Source organism: Taeniopygia guttata, chromosome Z (genome assembly GCF_048771995.1).
Source record: "Taeniopygia guttata chromosome Z, bTaeGut7.mat, whole genome shotgun sequence".
Taxonomy (NCBI): Eukaryota; Metazoa; Chordata; class Aves; order Passeriformes; family Estrildidae; genus Taeniopygia; species Taeniopygia guttata.
Genome location: NC_133063.1, coordinates 32508287 through 32530613, shown reverse-complemented (window position 1 = coordinate 32530613; position 22327 = coordinate 32508287). Strand labels below are relative to the sequence as shown.

The 22327-nt window shown below is 39.0% G+C and overlaps 1 long non-coding RNA gene across 1 annotated transcript; it reads left to right on the top strand.

The window, feature by feature from the left end:
- The first annotated feature begins 132 nt into the window (after positions 1–132).
- Positions 133–19372, top strand: LOC140681860 (uncharacterized). The gene is made up of 3 exons (XR_012053046.1): positions 133–318; positions 15936–16058; positions 17065–19372. It is a non-coding gene; the product is annotated as an uncharacterized lncRNA (long non-coding RNA).
- The last annotated feature ends 2955 nt before the right edge of the window (positions 19373–22327 follow it).

The following is a 22327-nucleotide window of genomic DNA, read 5'->3' as shown; positions in this document are numbered from 1 at the left end:
GAACACACTCCCGCAGAGAGCTTTAGTGGATGGAGCAGATTCAATGTGTGCTACCTGATTTCAGGCAAGCTGCCTTGGTAAATGAGGTTGAAATTCAGGGGAGGCAGGGTTATCCACACAGGTTACCACCCATGCACCCTCCTCTTCAACACTGCCATGCATACTCCTTAACAGATGTGGTTTGCAGACCCCTTTGAACTAGACAAGGGCTCCTAAATCCCAAAGAAAGACAGTAATGGAGACTCTGGCTATGCAACTGGAAGGGGTTTAGAGACACATGTGGAGTATACCTGACCTGAGGAAGACATGCAAAGAAAGGTAAATCAAATCATGGCAGGTGAAAGTACTACTCTTCCAGATTTAATATGAACATGGGATAGTGAGTTTCTTGAATTTATTTCATTTATTATTCCAAATCCACACCTTACCTGAATTGCATCTCTTACTATTATATTGCAAGATAAAAATTTTGGTTTAGATATTAAGAGGTCGTTCTATTCTTTTAAATTATTTGTGTGTTGTGCTCATGAAATACCAAGATAAACGGAATTGTAGGTTGATAGGTACTTGAATCTTTTGCTATAAAATATATCAATGTTTAATTCTATTAATTCTTTTTAAAATTATGTTAATTTTAAACAGTAATATTTTAAAACATTTTTCTTCTAATTTGTACTTCTTTTTAATTTTTAAAATAACAATTTGCAGACATTTTAAGAATTTGGAATTTGTGAAGTGTTTTGGAATTTGTGAGCTTTTAAGAGCCTTCATAATTAAAAAGTAAGATTTTTGATGCTTTCATTAAAAAAAACTGAAACTGAAATAATTATTGTTTATAATACACAATGTCAATAACAACTGTATTTTTCCATAAGCATTCATCTTAATTAAAAAGGGTGTGATGTTATTCTGAAATTTGGTATTTAAAAGAAAAATGTAACAGGTGTGATTATTACAATACCAGTTCAAATATTCAGAAGCCTAAAATATCACAGTATGGTCCTAGGAGATGCAACATTACAATATTAAATTAGTAAGGCAATTGTTAGACAAAATCATTGACTGCTGATAATTTCTTACCTATTATATTACATTTAGGATAAAATTTTTCATCACCTGAGGTATTAAAATATAGGCTCTCAGCATCACAGAGTGAAAAAAAAATGTATATATTTTTCCTGAAGTGGATGAAGTCTAATCAGAAAGTCTCTTCATGCAAATTAACATTTTACAAACTCTCGGGTTTTTTGCCCTCAATGTATCCAACACCATAGCTCATGTACTATAACAAGTGTAGACAAAATTTGCATAATTACAATTTGGTGAGTTTGCATTCTTGTTAAAAAGAATGCTTACTCAAAGCAGACTTCTTATTGGACTGCTGCTTACTTGGAGAGTTCCAAAAGAAATATATCCTAACATGGTCTCATAGTTTATGTTTTATAACAGAATCAAATAAAAAAAAATCCACTGTTTTGATTTGATTACAGTTCTTGATGTCTTCAAATAAAAATACCCCCAAGGCCTCCCTGTGTTTGCTAATCATGCTCAAAGCTTTGCCCAGTTTACCAGGCCAGATTAAGTCAGGCATTGATTACACTAAGTAATTTGCAAAAAACGCTGTAGTTGAAAGGCAATCAGAATGTGAAGCAACCTTCACAAGAATGACACTAATTTAAAATTGGAAAAAATTTTGAAAACTAAATTTTTTATCAGTGACTAACTCAAGAAGAACCTGCAACCATTGTGTCATGAAATTTATATCACTAACAATGTAAGTATAAGTAGATCTTTAATTAAAACTTCTTTTTTGTTTGTCAGGCAAAAATGTTCTTAGAGTATTGCTGTTATTTTTTCTGCCATTCGCCACTTCCAAAATATCAGGAATCACAGCCCTGTTTTTGTTTTACTGGAAGACTGATAGAAAAACGTGCTAGGTATATTTATTCCAAGCACTGCATTTAAATAAAAAAGAACAGAGGGATGCATTTTTTTTTTTTGGGGGGGTGACTATCTGGTGAATAGGGAATGGCTTTTAATATATCCAGAAATCAATTAAGCAGATCAGCTAAAAGTGTCTTTCTCTCTTGAGGTTTTTAGACTCTGACTTCCAGTATTTCTCCCACTCCCTGTTCAGCAGAAACTACACCCTTAGAGCCTCGAAAATTCTGCCTTCCACAGGAGGGTCAATGGTCAAAACATTTTACCAGTACAGCTATAGTGGTAAAGAGTGGGTTTGTGTATTGATGTAATTTGGGAATCAAACCCCATCCAGTAAGGCGGTATTATAGTGACACAGGGCACTTCTAAGACTCAGAGAGCTCCATACTAACACACGGAGATTGACAGTGTTCTACCATACCTAAAACTAGTATCTTTTTGGGGCTAAGCTCAAACTTACTTTATGCCACAGACAAAACACAAAGCCAAAGCAGATGAAGTGGCCTCTTGCTAGAAGAGTTCCATCTAGCTGTAAGTCACCTTTTAGTCAAGAAGTTTTAGCAGCGACTCACTTGTAAGACATTAGATGCACTTTGCTATTCTAGCAGGCATATAGGTTCAAACAGAATATTAGAAGATATTTAGGGCTATACCATGCAGAAATATCAAAATCACAAGAAAATTCAGGGGGAACCAAAAGTTTGCATAGCTTAGCCCATGTTTGTAGACAAAGTTCTAACTTACAACTTTGCCATCACTGAAAATGTGCTTAATTCAGTGCATGCTGCTGTTAAGATTTTAATGGCATTACAAAGTTACATGGTCTAGACTAAATTTTCAACAGACTAAGTCAAGCAACCTACAGGGTTTAATTAATGAGCAAAATTACCAGAAACATTGACGGAGCCTTCCGTGAGTTTTTGAGTCATGGTTATGTGGTACTTTGACACCTCCCTGCAGAACTGGCCTCCATAACAAGGCTAAACTGGAAAAAAAGTAGGAAAAGTTTCCTACACCCTCCTACACACAGGAAAGCCCATATAGAAAGGGCTGCAAATAGAAAAGGATGTAAGCGGAAATGGATGGCAGGGTACCAATTTGGGCAGCAATGTTCAGCCACTGTAAAGCTGCTCCAATCTCTGTGTTCTGTTCTGTGCATTAGAAAACGTGTAAAGAGGGAATATGCATACCTTTTCACACACACATATATACTTCTGCACCTCCAGAAATATTAGGTAGTGAATGTGCTTCTGCAATATTTAATTCTGAGGAAAAATCATCACTTAAAAGATAACTTGTCAATGATTGACCACCTCCCATGTGAGACTGGGGAGCAGTCATGCTTCCTCATGCTTTTGGAAGATTTAGGTATTGACTACCATTGCTAGGCCAGCAAAGAGTACAGACCCTCAATCTTCAGCAATGTTAGCTAGTCCAATACAACCTAAAGAACTTGTTCCACAACAACTGTGTATCTGCTTTTAACATACTTTCAGCCTCTGAAAAATACTGGATGAATAGCAACCATATGAAAATGAAAATAAGTGTCATGAGCAGCCAAAACGAGAGGAAAAAGTGTGAAAGATGCAGATTCACCGGGTGTTCTGGAACAGTCAATGTATAACAAAACCAGCCTTGGCTGTCTCATCAATATCTCACTGCAAATTAAAAGCTTATTTTGCTGTACTTGCTGAAAAATTCTCTTCTCACTCTACCATGTGCAAGGCATGTAAACATGCACAGTAAACATTTTTCTGAGGTAGTTTCTCATTCATCGGTAGCAAACCTCTGTGCAAATACTTTTTCCCTCTGGAAAGCAGGGCTGGAATTGTAGCTGTTTCCTTTTTTTCCAAGACACACACTCAAAAATATGCTAGAAATTCAATGCTGTGTCAGATGACTTTTAAGGTTTTTCCAGCTCTTTCCATTTCCATGCACAAATACATTAAATAATTTCTTTCAAGATGTGGTTGAAATCTAAAATGTGGTTAAAAGCTAAAATTCTGTGTTTAAATCAGCCCTGACCTCCTTCTCTTTTTGTCTTCAAATAGTCTACCAAATCCTTCTGACAGTCATACATTTAAAGATCCATTTGTCATCGGTATAAAGTGACATAGCCATGAATTTGTACCTCTTTCGTCTTCTCTCTTAAAGGAGACAAGGGAATATGCTGATACTGACAAGAATATGTGTGCAATGTAAGACAAGGGGGGAGAGCTTGTTATCTGTACAAGACAATTAAGAACAATTCTCTTCAACAGATTGAAAGTCCTTAAGTCATCTGAGGGTGCCAATGCTGTGTAGCATATTGTTTCCATAACTTTTTAAAAGTCAGTGTGTTTTCATTTTCCGGAAGTCTAAAAAAGATTTGTATTGCTTTTTAAGAGTTTATCCTTATTATTTTTTCTCAAACCTGGCTAAGCAGGAACTATTTAAGCTTTTGTGGAAAATTTCCTAGAAATCTCAGACATATTTGTCAAAGAGATATTGCATTTTATTGAAGAAAGTGGCAATTACAATATTTAACAATCTTCTTTTGCCCCATATTCTCTTATTACACTGAAAGTAAATAGAGAGCAGCATCAAAAAAAAACCAAAACAGTTGAAAATTGCAATTTAAACCCTTTATTCTTCATTGCTTAACTCTTGCCCTCATGCTTTCAATAAATTACCACTTAAATGAAGAAAGAACACAAACCCAGACCCTTCCTTAATCCTTTCTCATAGCTATGATAGAAAAAGGATGGAAGGTACAGTTGGACATGTAGTTTTAAACTACATGTTTAAAATGTACCAGATGTCCTGGAGAAAAGACACCAAATGATACACATTCCAAGGGAGCTGTTGAGTTTGTATCCAGCAGATAGCTGATTCTTAATGCAATGAGCAGTAGATACTTGAAATCAAAACTTTCAGTTTTAAGATAAAATCTTCATGTTATCAAGCTTTCTGGTAAAGAGTTGTGTGTATTCATGACAGCAGAAGTGGCAAAGGTTTCTACATAATGTAGAAATGTTTTGTTGGATTTAAATAGGGTGTTCAGATCTTTCAGCTGAAAAATGAAAATGGAAAATTTTATTGGGATAAAACCAGATGGTTTTAGACCTTGAGTGCATAAAATTTGAGGCTTAAAGTAACCATTTTTCATTACACCTTCCTTACTTGCAGGGCAGCTATTTGAGGCTCTAGAGCCTGATTGATAAACTAACTAAAATTCAGAGGTAACTGAGAGAAGAATAACTGACCTTCATTTCTGCTTCTACAGATAGTTAAGTGACTGCTGTGAAAATAATGCCCCTGATAGGTGCAATAGTTTTGCTAGATGTAGTGTTGTTAAATCACATGTAAAATTCAGAAAAGCAAGTGTTCTTGAAGCAGCCTCTCTGCTCCTTGTTATTATCCATATGGCAACTCAGAGGCTCATTTACAAAAGAATCAGAAATACAACATTTAAAAAAAGAATCAGAAATATACTTGAGAGTGTAGAATAATGTGGTATTAAAAGCTAATAGACAAAACCTTTATGTGGCAGAACCAGTCAAAAACAGCATTGATGCTGCAAATAGTTATTAAAATTAATTTGTCATATTAAAGGAAATAGTGCAAGTCACTTGTTTTTCATGCCGTCTTATATCTACTTTAAACTTAAAAAGCCACTTCAAGGACCCACAGATCTCCAAAGGAAAATATCCCAATCCTGTCTCTCTTCTCTCTGCATGGAAAATGTGAAACTATTGAGAGGAAAAACCCCAAAAATTTATCCCAGTCATCAGATAGATTCTCTCTGTAACTTAACCTGGCTACAAAAATATGCTTCTTGGGGACTGCAGTGGGAAAATCCCACAATTAATCTTCCCTCTCCCTTCTATCAATTTCTGTCCTCTGTCTCTGGTGGGAGGGAGGCTGAGCCTTCATCTTAGTCAGGAGGAAAAAGTGGTTTCATCAAACTAAGGTAGACTCAACATTCCCTTCATGTTCTTCCACAGCTGAACAGCAAGGCAGCTCCCACATAAACTAAGGCTAGCCTCTATTCTCAAAGTGCATGCTAGAAAGGGTTTGAGCTTTTAATTTAAATTTTTTTTTTTTTTTCAGGGGAACAGTACTTTATAAACTTAAAAATATATTCTTCCCCACTTGCATGTTTAACCATCAAAAGTACATCAAATATGCCTGTATACAAAGTCAAAGTTATTTCCTAGAGATAATTTTATTGTATTATTCAAAGTGATATTTATCATATTTAATGGAGAAGGAAAAAGAAAAAAGAAAAAAGATAAAAAGGAGAAAAGAGAGAGGATCAAAGCTGGGCAAATATCCCTTGGAACACCATTTAAGCAATACATAATAAAATTGCTCTTCTGGCCTCCTTTACAATATAAGCATTTAAATCAAGATATTTTCTCTTAGGACAAGAAATCTTTCCAACCAGTTCTAGGCAGAAGATCTTGGAGAAGGACTGTAAGCCTTGGTGTAGAGCAAATCACAGTAAAGACTCTTTATAAAAATGGATAAGGACGACAGCCTTCAGAATACTCAAAAATTGTGAAAAGGTGGGCACACCTTTGAACACCCTGGTGAGGAGAATAGAAAGATTGTGCAGATGAAAAATGGGAACTAGAGACCTTGTGGAAGTTTTAAGGCGAAGCACTTCAGAGCTTATCTCAAAAAAGAATAGTTCATCTACTCTTTCAAGCCCATGAAAGAATGAAGGCTGCATTCGTCATCAAATGCAGAGGTCTTCCCTGGAAGCACCATACACATATCCTGCTCCCTGCCTCACTCACCCTGGCCCAAGAGCAAAGCACAACTCTGAGCTCTGGAAAGACATTACCATATGCTATTTCTCTTACAACATTACCATTCATGTCTGCCTGAGCACAGTTTTTTGGTCTCTTTCTCTTCTTGATGATACTTGGGAAGCACAAAAGTCCTTTTGCAGAAGAATTTGGGTCCTTTGAGATACATTGCTGTCATATCCTCTGTATGGCAAGACAAAAAGCCCATGAAAGGAGGTAGAAGTGAAGCAGTAATTATCAGGAAAAGGGAGGACTGAGTGAAAATAGAGAAACCATAATTTACGAAGTTAATTTATCCTAAAATACTTTCCATATGCTTATACTTAAGTAGAGATTTACAGCATTGTGTGCAGTCCATTATTTAAGTACTGACCCTGAAAACAAGTAACATAATTTCCTTAAAATGACTCCTGCCCTATATTGGCCTATTTCTGTTCTTTCCTAGCCACTTTTAAGCCACTGAATTCCTCCCCCACCTTGGCTTTCCACTCCAGCTGCCTAATGATGGGGACAGTCCAGAAGGATAGCACAGCTGCAGAGCCACATGTTCTGGGAACAGGCCAGACAGGGATGCTGGGGGGCTGCAGCCCTGCTCCAGAGTGCTGTATGTTGGTAAACACAGGGCTGAAACAGGAGTGAGGCTTAGATGGAACAGTGAACTGAGAAGCAAACATTACTATATATCATCTCTCAAAGCAGTGATTGCTATCTCAGCTGGGTGCTCATACCAAGCTCTCACCTTATCTCACAAAAACTTCACCAAGTTTGCTTGGTGTGTGGCGTTTTGGCATGGAAAATCTCCTTACTTCTGAAGAAAAGAAATTCTTACACCAGCATGCAAAACCCCTAGAGATCTGCTGTGTAGCAAGGAGATGACACTGTTAATCCCACTGGAACACATGTGGTATGTTAAATTTTTAGGGGTGATGTTGGTGTTTGGTGTGAAAACTAGAATTGATGGGTGAAAATGGAGCATGCTACACCGGTGATGAAAAAAGTGGCGGGGGACACTAGGGTAACCTACTCCTCACACACAAAGTTGTCTCCTGCTAGTCCAATGCCTTTGTCCCATGCCCTCTCTCACTTTGGATCACAGTTTCATAGCGTTTCCCCTTCATTAATTTAAGCAGGTTTAATCAGTCTCAGACAACACTCTAGCAGCTTTCAGGGTCTTAAAACCTTGCAAAAGTCAGTTCTCCAGAATACTGGTAAATAGTAGATGCATTGAATCTCCCCTGATTACAATCACAGTAACTAAGACATAAAATCCGTCTCCAGAGGCCAGAAAGGAGATGGAGCATTTATCAGATCTTCCTGGGCTTCATGAAACTTTCTAAAAAGGCTGCAGAACAACAAGAAGCACCTGAAGCATAGGTAAGGTTCAAGAACAGGGCTGTGCTTCATCATTCTGCTGTTGGCAACAGATCTATGGACAAACAGCAGGTGTATAAGAAATATGGAATAAGCCCCTTGAGGGCTTGACTTCTAAAACAGAAGCTACCAAGACCATGGTTCTCCACAAGCCTGAATATTTCTGCGGTGAATGTTAAGAGACACTTACTGCGTCAGCTTTGCTAAACTCGTGGTCACAGTGACACCCAGTGGAAATTATTCCGTAGCTGGATTGTACATGGTGTGCTATAGGCTTTTCTCTCTTCCATGTCCTGCTCCGCCTCACGTTTCCAGAGGCTGTCAGAGCAGCCAGCAGCAGAGAGAGGCCCCTCGTCCCTCAAAATAAATGTTTCTCTGTAAGTTCACAAGTTGCAAATGTTGCACAACTCCTCCCACCTGTGTCAAAAAAAGCTTTGTGAGGTAGAGTTCCCAGGCTTTTTCTTTTATTTGAATTCTTCTTTTTTATTTCAACCTTCTTTCCTGAAGGATGTGAGGACTGAATGTAAAGGGATGCCTCAGTGCTGCTCCAAGCAGAAATGTGCAAGTGACTGCATGCAGGAATAGTACCAGTGCAGTATCCTCCAGGAAGCTTTTAAGCGCTGCAATACACGTGTCTGTTCAGTATATCAGCTCTAAATTATGTATCATATAAGCTTTCACATTTTGCAAGGATTTGTGTCCTGCTCATCTTTAGCCCTGTAAGCTGTGCTCTGTGTGCTTTCATCAGCTTCCTGTGATGTGCATATCACCTGCTGCCTCCCCTAGTCAAGAAAGAGGGAGTAAAGGCCAAAACTTTCCAGCCTATGACTGGGGAGACAGAAGCTGATGTAAAGAAAAGGAAACCAGCGCTTCCAGGAGAGGTTTCTCACTCACCTCATTCATCCTTCAGGAATAAACTCTGAGGGCTGGGTGGGGTTACAGTTCACTGTAACTGAAGCTGGAGGAAGTATCAATCCACCTGTGGACTCTGCCCTCGGCCTTGGACTGTCTTTGATTCTCCTGCTCCTTTCTTGTGTCTTTGGGCACTCCAAAAGTATTTTTTGAGCAAGATGCTGCATTTCTTGTGGGATCCAAAATCATCTAATGGGTTTTTCATCCCCATTATCTTGCTTTTCCTGCTCACCTCCCTCTATGACTGCAATACTGGAGTGTCAGCAGAGATGGAACTTGAGAGCAGTCCCTGTGCAGTCCCACCACATGAGTTGTGGTGGGAACATCCTGTCACAATGGAGGTGACATTCAATATCCAACACTGAATTCTCTGGGGCCCACTGTGTGTAGAGCACCATAAGGAGCTTGGTTGCCATCTGCATCAGCGAATAAAGTATTCCAGTAGCCTTTGCTGTCCAAAAGAGGCTTTGATCCGTCTGGGACAGGAGCTCACAGCATCCACCTGTGCTGCTAAGGCATTGTGGCTGGCAATACAATCAAGTAGTGTCATTCCCAATAAGCCTGATGCAAGCATGTCATTAGCACTCTAAACTGCAATAAATAGACTCTAATGGTTTCTTCCAGGTCCTGTAGTGTTTGCAATTTATTGTTTTAGTTTGTGAATTGTCAAGGAGGCATAGTCTTATTGTAATGAACAGATACAAAAGTTTAAACAAGATTTGAACAGAAAGCATGCCCACTGTTAATGAGTACTACTATCAGAGTGGTCATGTATGGTATTCTGTGAGAACCCCGGGATTGATTCGGGGCTCTCGTGTGGTGGTAAAGTCTCTCCTCCAACCCGTGCTTCCAAAGAAAAACTCCACAGCCTCTTGTTGTTCGGTCTCAAGGCAGTTTATTGCTAGTTATCTAAAAGATTGTCTTCGCGGGCTGCGGCTGTTTGGTCAGCGACCCAGGCAGAGACACACACACCCCTGACACCGTCACTGTCCGGTGTCTTCATCATCTCTCCCCCCGCCCAAGGCTGCGTCTATCTTTTATATGATATATTACGTGTTATATGTTTACAGATTTTCCCCTACTATCTATGTAACAATGTGCTTTTCTACTCTAAACCAATCCATGAGTGCCAGCGTCACCAAGAACATGGAGGCAAGGAAGATGAAGGAGGAAGAACAGGATCGGCCCACTTTCCTCCATCTTAGAACTCCTAACCCCCCTGTACAAAGTAAAACCCCCCTGTACAGGTGTTAAAACCCCCCTGTACAATACTAAAAAATTTTCCCCTCTAATTTGTAATTACTTCTACTATACCATCTAACCCTCTGTGACTGCTTGTTCCACCTTCAAAGTTGGTAATTCATTCCATGGCTCAAACTCAAAATCACAGCTGTTTTCAGCTGCTTGCCAGGGTCTAAAATGCTTCTGACCAAGGCCTGGAACCTCTGAAAATGTCTGAAGGACATTTTGAGTTCCAACAGTATTCAAGCATTCATGCATTTACTTTAGCACAAGCCACTACATCCCTGAACCAAAAAGAAAATATACTAAAATATTCATGTGACTGAGAACCTCTCAAAGCAATGCTAAATCCAGCTTTTCAAAGTATTAAGTCTGCAAGAGATTTTACAATTAACTACAGTATTAAGAATAATGCTGATTAACATTAATTTAGAGCAATTTACAGAAAATTATTATTTAATCCTCATAATAACAGTCATTAGGTCAATGATTAACATTACTTTGCTGAAGTCCACATATTCATAATTATTTTTGCAGTAATTCCCTGGAGAGAAATTGCAAGGCTGTTTCTCTGTCTGATTAAATGCTGCAAAACCTGTAAAATCACCTTTCTCATCCAGATGACTTGAGACAAACAGATTTTGGCCAGCTACACTGAGAGTCTAAATAACTCCAGCCAGACAGTCTTCCCAGACTAGCAGAAGTTGATGTGATGGACTGTCTCAACTCCTCAGTGTCCTCCTGACGCTGACACCCACTGCCTTCAGAGAGACACCTTCAGTGGTCTGCTCATGTCCCCTCCCAAGCCTCTTCCAAGATATTCTGGCAGAAAGACACTCCCTTACTGAGTTTTGTCCATGTGGAGGGCATGCAGGGCATAAAGAGGTGCACATATCTTTTGGTCTGGAGCACTTCACATCAGTTGACCATACTGTGCTTTCAATAACTACCTTTATTTATACAGTGCTTTATAATATTTTATTTCCCCATTTTTGAATGAATGCCAATATAACTCATAGAAAGTTATACAGAAAAGTTAAAGATTCTAAATGTAAACAATTGCAGAACACAGCAAATAAGACAACCCTTCTAAAGGTATTCAGACCTTGACATCCCAAATTCTCAGAGCTCGTGGAAGGACACCAGAGCCATGGCACAAACTTGCTCAGTCAAAGCCTCTGGTGGTCTGTGCATCCTTCTGCTGAGTCATGATGAACTCTATTCTTACTTTTTCTTTGCCCTTTTCAAAGTGCTTCAAAAAGTCAATTTTAAAACTACTATGCCACACATAAAAAACACACAGTTTGTCTTTCAAACACAGTTTGAGGGATGACAGCCAGAAAGCTCATAAATGAAACTTGTGATATAGGAACAGATATGTAAATACACGTGTTTAAACATATATTGTTTACATATATAATGATCATGATCACAAAAGGACACATATATGTATATTTGCTTGTTTCTGTTCATTTAAATGATAAACAATACCTTATAATCTGTAATTCATTTACAGGAATTTCCCACAGTAGCTCTGTCTGTTTGGATAATGATTTATTCTACAGGCATATCAAACAATCTTTGGCTGTTTCCCACACATTTAAAGGCTGATTTGAATGGATTACATACCTCCTGCGGTTTTGTGCTGCAAGATGTGCTGGACTACTCTTTGGAAAGGTTAGAGAGGTGGGACAGGTGGCTGCCCAAGAATTTTATGATGCTTTGACAGTTTGGTATGGACAGTAATTACACCATCAATGAAACCTTCTGAGTGCATATAAAAGCTTAGAAGCAAGAACAACCCTTTGTGTCATTTTCAAATAAAATTGACTCCTATATGAGTCTCTGATTGAACTACTTTTATCTGAACACTCAGGAAAACCTTATATTGCAATCTCAGTATTTAAGCACAGACTTGCTTCAGGAAAGGGAGCAACAGGATGGTCTCTTCTAAGTCACCGAGTTATGGCTTGCAAGGAGGTTTAGCAGCAACATATAGTGCAGACAAGAGGGGCTGGCAGCACTGGGAAGCACAGTGAAATGGATGGATGGATGGATGGATGGATGGATGGATGGATGGATGGATGGATGGATGGATGGATGGATGGATGGATGATGGATGGATGGATGGATGGATGGATGGATGGATGGATGGATGGATGGATGGATGGATGGATGGATGGGTGGATGGATCCTCCTGCTTTGCTGCAATCCTCTCTCCTCCTTGCTGTCCAAATGTTGTGTACATTTGCTCTCTTCCCCCCACACTGCACTGCCTGTTTCTACCATCTCTGCCGCTGAAAGGATCCATGGTGAGGCACTAGCAAGAGAATTGCTGTGGGAGCTATGCAGAATTGGAATGCTCCTTACTGCTCTGTTGGTTGCACTCTTGCCAGAAGTGCCTGTTGTGATGCCACTGAAACAGGCTGTGGGAAGAGAGGGGTAGAAGCAGGGTGAGCAGAGGGTACAGCACAGCATGCGCCTGGAGGGGAGGTGAGTGAACAACCCCTAAATATTGAGTAAGTGCAGTGATGGGGATTGTACGAAGGAAAGCAAAGATGAGCAAACATGCTAGAGCTGTGAGATTTCTTTGAAAAGCTGAATGCCCAGCTGCCTTACCAGTCCTTGATTACTGTGGCTACTGTAGCACCTGTGGCTACCAGGAAAAGAACTGAAGGTCAAAGGTGCACTTTGTCCCTCCACTCTGCTTCACATCAGGCCTATGGTTTCCAGAAATTCAGACCAGTGCAGCTTGAGATGAAGTGTGTAGAAAAGATTTTTTCAACTGGCTGTAGAACTGAGGGAAGGCAGTTTATATCCCTTCTCTGGTAGGAAAGGGGAAATAAAGCCTCAAGAATTGCTTCATAAGCATCAGTATGGAAACTGATGCTAGACCTCTGCAAACTGCCCCATGTGTCTTATTCAGGACAAAAGGGAGAATCTCAGGACTCCACAAGTAATCTGGGACCTTCATAATTTGAGTCCGAATATCTGGAGGTTAGACAATTCACTTGTCTAAAGGCAAAGAGCAAAGGAAAAGTAGGAGATCACAGTCCTCACAGGCACACTGATTCAGGATTTCTGAGGTGGTTCATTAGTAGACTGCCATGCTGTGCCTCATTTCCCTAGGTAGGAAATGTATTCAAAGTCCAAAATCAGACACCCCACACCCTTGGCTATGTGGACTGTCAGTGCTTTTTTCTTTTTCACCACTTTACAGCGATGCTTCATTTCCCTAGGTAGGAAATGTATTCAAAGTCCAAAATCAGACACCCCACACCCTTGGCTATGTGGACTGTCAGTGCTTTTTTCTTTCTCACCACTTTACAGCGATGCTTCATTGCTGAAAATTTGAGTCTTTACCCAGCCACACATATTTAGAATATAACCTGAGCTGTGACGGGGGCAGGGAATCAATCACCTGTTTTAGCACATGAAAAGGACTGTGAGGCACAAGCACATCCCTCTTCCTATATCATTTTCTGTGGATTTAGTGCTCTAAAATCTCCCTGAGTCAGCAGTCACCCATCAGCAGACAGAAGGCTGCATGCAGTGGTTGACAGCAAAGATCAAAGATCAGTGGCTTCAGTGAGGCTAAGGAAATGATATTTTCTCTGCAAGACAGATGACACTATCAAATGCCTGCTTTGCTTAAAGATGCTTTCTTTGGTGATAGTCTGGAGGCTAAACATGCAGATCTTCCTGAAGGAGGCTGTGGCTCATTGCACACACTGTTGTGCTCAGGAAAAAAAAAAGAAAAAAAAGATTTCTGATGGAGAGGGGCAACACAGAAGCATAGCATTTATGCTTTGGGAGGGCTCACAAAAGTATATTGGAAGCTAGAGGTCTGTTTCTGTGCTGCCAGGCACAGTCAGCTAACTAAACTGAAAGATTCCTGACTTGAGTGCTCATGTCTAACATGATCTTAAAAGCCTTCATTATGTGGGCACTCTTCTGTTCTGCATTTAAATCTATGTCCACCTTATGACAGACAAGGTATGGACATGGGCAGAGGGAAAAAGTAATGGCAAAATCTTGGAGTGAAAAACTTGGCATTTTCCATCTATTTTAGGAGGCTGCATTCTGAGATGGAGCCAAGGGTTTATAGACACAGACATTGTGCGTTTTCCCCACTGACATTATCAGGCCTTTAAGGAGATAGTTTCTAAAAGTTACCATAGAACCAAAACATTTTAGATTGAAATAGATTTTAGCGGTACTGAATACATCAATGACAGGCATTAACACAACTTAGAGAAATAAGGTGCCTGTGATGGGTTGAGTATTACAAAAACTGGTCCTTTGCTACTTTCCACAGAATTTTCCAGACTCTTCTGGCAGCTCCTCTGCACTGAGCATGGCAGAAGTATGCTCAAAGACCCTCCAGCCCCATGCTCGTACAAAGTAAATTCTGACTGTAATTTCAGTAATACAAAGTACATTCCATGTGTAAGTAACCACTCACATACAGGACATCTTCATGAAATTCTGTAGTGTTCCCAGATTATAATTCTCAGGTGCAGTTTTCCTTAACACTTCTCTACCTCCACAATTGGTACAGCTCAGGAGAGTCACCCTCCTATGTCCTGTAGCATGGCATAAGTCATACTGACACATAGCTCTTCCTTCCACTTTTCCATCTGTAAAGCATTTGTGTCTGCATGACCATCATCTGAAGACCTTTCTCAGCTACATACATATTAAGCAAGTTACATGTTTATGGCATGTACATTAATTGTGATGGGTCTGTCCTTGTCTTAAAATGCATATCAGCTATTCCAGCTGCCACAGCTCCTGGGCTTTTAATGCTGCCTCTTTGCATAATACCAGAACAGACCATGTGATCTCAAAACTCAAATGAAACACAAAATCTCTGACTGTGATCAGCAAAGCATGGATGCACAGGCTTGGATTTAAAAGTGAGCACATGCTTAAGAGTTTTATTGAATAAAGATGAACTTTGACTGTGCAATTTACAGTATTTGCATATATGTGTAAATAATACATACATACATAATACACACATACATCTCTGAAATTCAGTGTCTGCCTAGAAATCAGTGAGGATAAATGTTAAGAAGCACTTTACATTCAAAGGCAGTTTTGTTCATAGTAAACAATGCAGGCTGTATTTTCCCTGACTCCTCTTTTTTTTTTTTTTTTTTTTTTTTTTTTTTTTAATGATAGTATGATGCAAAATCTTCCTTAAAAAAAAAAAATTAAATTCAAATCTTAAGGAATATCTCCCAGTGAAACACTGAACATTTGACAACTGACTTCATTTCCAAGCACTGTTTTGGGGCACTGCTTAATCAACTGAGAACATTGTTGTGTGAATAGACTCATTGAAGTGACTTGGATGGCACCCTACAGTGAAGAAAGATGAGACTGAATGTTTAGTGAAGCACTGAGGTCCTGAAGCAGTTTTCAAGCGAAGGGACCTAAAGAAAAGAGGAAAACTGACCCAATAATGCATCATGAGAATGTGGAAAAAAATCAACAGTAACATTGTATTATTGTAAACAGAGATACTGTATCTTACTCTTAGTAAAATCTAGACACAGATCTTACCTACATTTCATGAGAAAGAACTGTATGCACTAACACAATTTGGAAAAGTCTAATCTGAGAACTGTATCTAGTTCTAGTTCTAATCTAGAACTTTATCTACAGAACTGCATCTAGTCCTGAGGAACAGTGGCTGCTTCCATTTGTTCAAATGATGGGAAGAATGTACCTTCTGCCTTCAACAGGGATCTGAAGGCATCTGTGTCATCCTGCTGCAGGAGAAGTAAAGTGAGTTTAATCCATTTCAGTCTTATTTAAGTCAAAGAGCAATGGGCAGCTTTGTACCAGTGACTGAATGTGACTAGCTTTATTTGCTATGTCTTTAGGAAGCTGTGGGAGGGGGTGGGTTCTGTCCTTCAGCTCCACACATACACAGATTGCTTATTACTTGACATATTTTGTTGCCTTTTATGAAGGAAAAGAGTGGAAAGTAGATCAGAATTTGATGCTTCAAAAACATTCCCATCCTTTCTAAGTAAAGTGGAAATAATTTATTTTCTGTCTTGCAATGGATATGGATGCAGTGGGATACACAAGGCCTCATGCAAGACATTTCATGGTGACGATAAAAATGAATAAAAATAAATGCTGAAAAACATGTCCCTGGTTACAAACAAAAGCCCCTTCCATGCTGGAAAGTTTGCTCAATCATGAGGTTTCAAAACAACATATAAATCTTCGGCACCCTCAAATATGTTTCTGTCAACTAACAGCAGAGCTGGGCTTTTCATTTGGAGTAGCTGAGCCTCAGGTGGTGCAGGAACCACCAGGGACCGTCCTCTGCCTTTGGGCTGGTGGTGTCCAAGGTTCAATGCTAGCCACAAAGCAGCTCTCCTCCTGTCATTGTTGACATGAGACACTAATGGCACAGCACCATTTTTCCCCACCATCACCTTGTGATGTGGATTGCTTGATTGCTAAGAGTGACATCAGTAGTTCTATTGACTTCAGGGAGGCAACCATAGGATAAATCTCCTACAGCACACTATTATGAGGTACAAAACAAAGCTTTCTTCTTGTTTGACCTCAGCAAGCATAGGAAAGTGCTGAGCACTAGTGAAATGATTGCAAGAAAGTAAAGATTTTCACCCAAATGGCTTTTAATCAGAGAGATTTATTCTCATTGAAACAGCTGACAGAAAAAAGGGAATTGTTTTTCACATAAAATACCATTTCAACATTTTATCAAAAATATCAATGAAAGCTTTTTAAACTCTGTTTTTGTCAAATACAGGTTATACTATGCAGATGAGCTCAGGCAGCTACAGAGAGACAAATGAGAGTAAATATCCTCTGGTATTATTTACTGCTGCACATAAGACTAAACAGATTTCCATGCCTTGTAGTCAGAGCAAGATTTTCCTCTCCAACAGTGGGACCAAGGGAGACAGAAGAAACGAATGAAGTAAGAGGAAGAGAAATCTGCACACATCACAAATATTGCTCTCAGTGAATGCTGAAATATCATTCTTACTCAATGTATCTCTCAGTCCAAGTGGCAGAGTTAAAAAACAAGCTCTGTTGACACAATGGGACCAGCAGTGCTAAAAAAAAGTAAGCGGTGGTCCCCAGCCAGGAAAGGAAATGGCTGTTAAAAACAGCCTGTGAAAAATAATAATTTTTTTACATCTGAAAATCTTTCATCCTTTTGCTTCCTTTTACTTTACTTTCTGTCAAGTTCTTGCTTCTATTTACTTCTTCCCAAAGAAAAGGGGGACCGGAAAAATAAGAAGGGACTTTTGGAGGAAATTGCTGTTCCTGTGTTCTCTGATTTTGTTTCTTCAAAGTGCAAAAATGATAGAGAAGTAGAAATTACATTAGTTTTGAAAAATCAAAGCTAAAAATGGGGAAAATTAATTTAAAAAATTTAAAGAGCTAAAATACAATGCAAATGTAGATGAAAACTAAATTAAAATACCTTTTTTTCTGGAATGTCTGGTAGAAAAACTTAAGGCCATTTCAAAATGGAACTTTTGCTGTAATACATTTTCTTGAGAAATGTGTTTGATTTTCAGTCTGCCAGAAGGGGCAAGTTTTCCCTACCTGAACTGCCAGGATAAGATTTAAGTAAATTCTTCAGAAGCAGTATACTTGATGCAGAAATCATTACTGACCAAAAATGGGGGGCCATTTCTGTAGACACATTTTTGAAAAAAGAGACTGGATACCTTTGCTCATGGTGCAGTAATGCCCTTTTAACTTACTGCATAGTCTGTTTAAGTACTACTTCTTCTGGATCTCCTTTCCATTTAAACACAGACTATTCAGTGACAGGCTCATACATTTTCATTCTTTGGTCTTGCCAAAGTGAGCTGCCTGTCCACCAATCCTGGCCTTCATACTTTCACATGAGGATGTTTCCTACAGCTCATTGCCTCTCCACAACTCCTTGTTGAGCCCAACTAGTGCATTGTTGAACTTTGATGCTCTCACTAGAATGGTAAAAACTGCAAGTCTCAAGCTTATCTCATTCAGAAGCATGCTTTTCATTTCACCTTATACTAAGCTCTTATGTCCCACACTGATTATCAGACACTCTTATCACATGTATGCAGAAAGGAGACTTGAATGAATTAAAGTTCTGCTAATGTCAGCAACCATGATTTGCACTGTGCAAAGACAAATGCCAAGACTGTTATTTTGCTTATGTCCATCCACTGAGTTAGTAAAAGACTGGAGGAAAAGGGCAAACAACTTGGCCTTCCTTGTTTCACTGCTTTTTCTGCAAGCTGTGCTATGGGGAGTCAGGCCTAACAGAGTCAGCATCTGTCTGAGTGCAGCCTTGGAGCTGGATTGCCACTGCCTATGCTTCTCATTAAATCTAAATGTCTCCTACCCCTGCTCTGCCTTGCATTACTTCTTGCTCTTCAGTGACTTTTAAATTGTGGCCGAACTTGCTTCCTCTTTCATTTCCATTATTGGCTTCTGACAGTAAGAATATTTGTAGCCAAAAAAAAAAAAAAAAAAAGTGGATTAGGCTAGAATTTTCTCAATTGGTGCTTAAACTCTGCTTATAATGTTGCAGTAACTTCTCTTTCCCAGGCCAGCTCCATGCATTATCAATCACTGAATCAATAAAACATCTCTTATTTTGACTTCTCTTTTATAACTTCCAGAATTCCTAAGAGGAGTTAAGTTGCTGCAGTCACTCATTAACCTCTTTCTGACCTACTTATCCTATCTTCTGCATAAGTAGATTTACTTCCCCAATTCTTTTCACTTACGTGTCTTTAAATCTCTCTTCTTTAAGCCCTTCTCTGATCTGTAGCCCATTTTGTGACATCCTACCACAACTAGCTGTAAGAACTGGACACAACATTTCAATGGAGAATTGCCAGTATGTGAATAGAGAATATACAATCTCTCCCCTCTTGATTCTTCCAGCTACTGCCCAAACTTGTCAAAATCAGACAAGCCTCTGTGACCTCACTATTGCCTACACTTCGCTGACCACATCTCAAACTGTATCACCCTGCTAATAAAGTTTCTGCAGTATGAGTAACTCTTGTTCCTTACATGCAGGTGTATAGTTCAAGAACTTCTGTTACATTATGAGCCACAGAAAGTCTCACATCCAGTCAGTCAAAAACTGCTCTGGACAGTCTTTTCCTTAGAACAAATTCCTTTTAATTTCAACATTTTTCTGCTTAGCAGTTGAAGAAAAAGATCCTTGTATATATTCCTCTTACTTCTAGTTGTTATTTTGTCGTGCAGCTCCCTGTAATTTTTTTTTTTTCTTTCTGAAAGTTGAAGAGCTTTTAGAGCAATTAGCCCACAGCTACAGCAGTTAGTTCAAGTGTTTGAAAATGTGTGGTCAGAGCTGTTCATTTGCTGGGGTTACACACACAGCTTAAACAGATTTTTGTACTGGAAAGACCTTTGATGTTGATCTGTTCACCTCTGTAACATTTTCATATAACATCTTCATATAACAGAGTCTGCATCACACCTGGTAATTCTGGCTAAGGTAGAGGACATTTGGGTCTCAGACATTTCAGCTAATAGAAAATCTCCCAGAAAAAAACATCTTTGTCTTCTCAGTTTACCTCTGTACAGCATACTCCATATAACTCCAACCCAACATCATGGCCATCACTTTTATGGCAGCTACACACTGTGTTTAAGAACCTTCTCACAGTCACCGCTTCAGCAGCCCCTATGCAAATATGCAAACAGATTAATCCTCCTAATTTCATCTCTAGCTAAGATGTACTTTCACAATTAGTTATGATCCCTATTAAAATCTGACCTGTTATTTGCAGATTTGTGTAATTCTAGCTTCTAGTCAGTAGACAGTCCTGGCTTTCATGATCTTGTTTCCTCACCAATGCAGAGATCAGTGTGCATGTAGATTAACTGAATGCTTGTAGTCTGGTATTTCACACTTTCCCAGAGACTACAACAGATTTCAGCTGTCTGATTAATATTAGGTTATTTCAAGAGGACACCTAGTGCAGGCACTGCTATTGGCCACATAGCAAGATTCTATCAAGTATTGCTAGCATATGCAAATTCATTGATTTTAAAGTCACAAGGAAACATTACTGTCAATAAGACTGTTTCTCCAGGCTAAAGGCTGTAAGATTTCTTCAACCATGCCTGTCCCCACTGGTTCAACTGTTCCATTGTCATGGAATGACAAATGGAACATAAACAAATGCACTTTTCATAGAGACATTTCCTGGAGACTAGACTTAAAGAAATGAAGGTTCAAAAACATCTGTTACTCCTCCACTCCCAATTTGCTTTCTCCCTAACAAAGGTGGTTGGGCCACATGTTTTTGAGCAGCCCAGCCATAACACTTTTGGTATTCCTCGCTTCCTTAAGCACAGTGACAGATACACACTTCCTATGTGCCAGTACTGGAACCATCTCAGTGCAATCACTGGTATATCATGCTTGCCCTGTATACACACATGCTCCAGGACTGGGAGTAAATAATTCTGCATAGGTACTGATGAATAAGCATATATTAAGACCCATCAATGATGTTTTAACTGGATATCTTTGGCAAAGGAATGGCCAAACAGGACCTAAAAGCACAGCTTTATCTTTGTGAAGGCATGCCAGGCAGAGAAATCCTAGAAGCTGCCATCAACATCCTGCTGTAGCAAAGAGTCCTAAAACAAGTGTCAGAAAAATGTAGCAGAATGGGAGAAAAAGAAAATCCTACTAGAATTGTACAGCAGCAGTTGTATGATAACTTAAATCTGAATTTGTTTATTGGTTGACTTTTAACTAATATAGTTATATATACTGCACTAAGGTAGCAAGACTCCCTAAAACAGAATTTGAATGAATATGTTGTTGCAATGGAGCTAGCTTTTAAATTTTTATGTATCAAAATAGACACCATAACATTGCCCAATAAACAGCATTTTGAGCAAGAATAATTTTGTTCTAAAAAGAGAATAACCAGCATCTTTGTCTTTCGAAGTTTGATGTACTCTACACCACATTTTAAACAAAATGGTTGTTCCAATGGTGCAACCTAAGTAAGTTCACAGAGTTAATCAGTACAATACTCAGTCTTCATTCCATGTCAGTTAAAAGTTATTACAACAGAATTAAGATAGTTCCTTCAGACATGTTATGGAATTGATCTTTAATGCATAATTTAATGTGCACACTATATAACAACAACAACAACAACAACAACAACAACAACAACAACAACAACAACAACAACAACAACAACAACAACAACAACAACAACAATAATAATAATAATAATAATAATAATAATATCCTCCTCTTGCAAGGCCACAGGAAAGGAACAGTAATTTATCCCAACACATATAAGAAATTTGCAGAGAATTAGATTTAACTCATATCTCTTGGGGTAACTGGGCCCTCTTTTTACCCTTTGATTTTGATAAAGGCTGGCTGTGCACATGATACAATGAGGAGAATCGTTTGCCTCTTCAGAAATGTGAATTTTTTGCCTTTTTTACATTTATTATGGTTGCACCTTAAATCTGCATATAACTGAAAATCTCAATCTTTTCTTCTTGGGATCTTGCTCCCAGGCCACAATTTTCTTTTCCTATCTGTGGGGAAACTTCTGTGTTCTATGCATGTGGGTGAACAATTCCCAGTAGATTATTATACATTTGTTTCAAAGCAGACTTTACTTGTACTAGCTAAGACCTTTTTTACTTTTTTATACTTCAGGTTTCTCAGCTATTGGATGACATGAAAGTACATGCACCATACAAAATACACACAAGTGTATGTACTGAGAAGTGCCATTTATAGACTTCCCTTCATACCAGCTAGGCATTATGAGTAGATTGGGTTTTATCATTGTGTATAAGCCAGTTCTGAGTTATTCCATAAGTCATTTGGCAGCAAAAAGAGGAAAATGTATCTGAGGTGACAGGCCAGGAATGCAGTTTAAATCCAGGATTCCTAGTGAGTATGTATGCTAGCAAGCTGCAGCGTACTACCTAGCTTGTCTTCAACAGAGGAACAGTGCAATAGCCGGCCATTTACT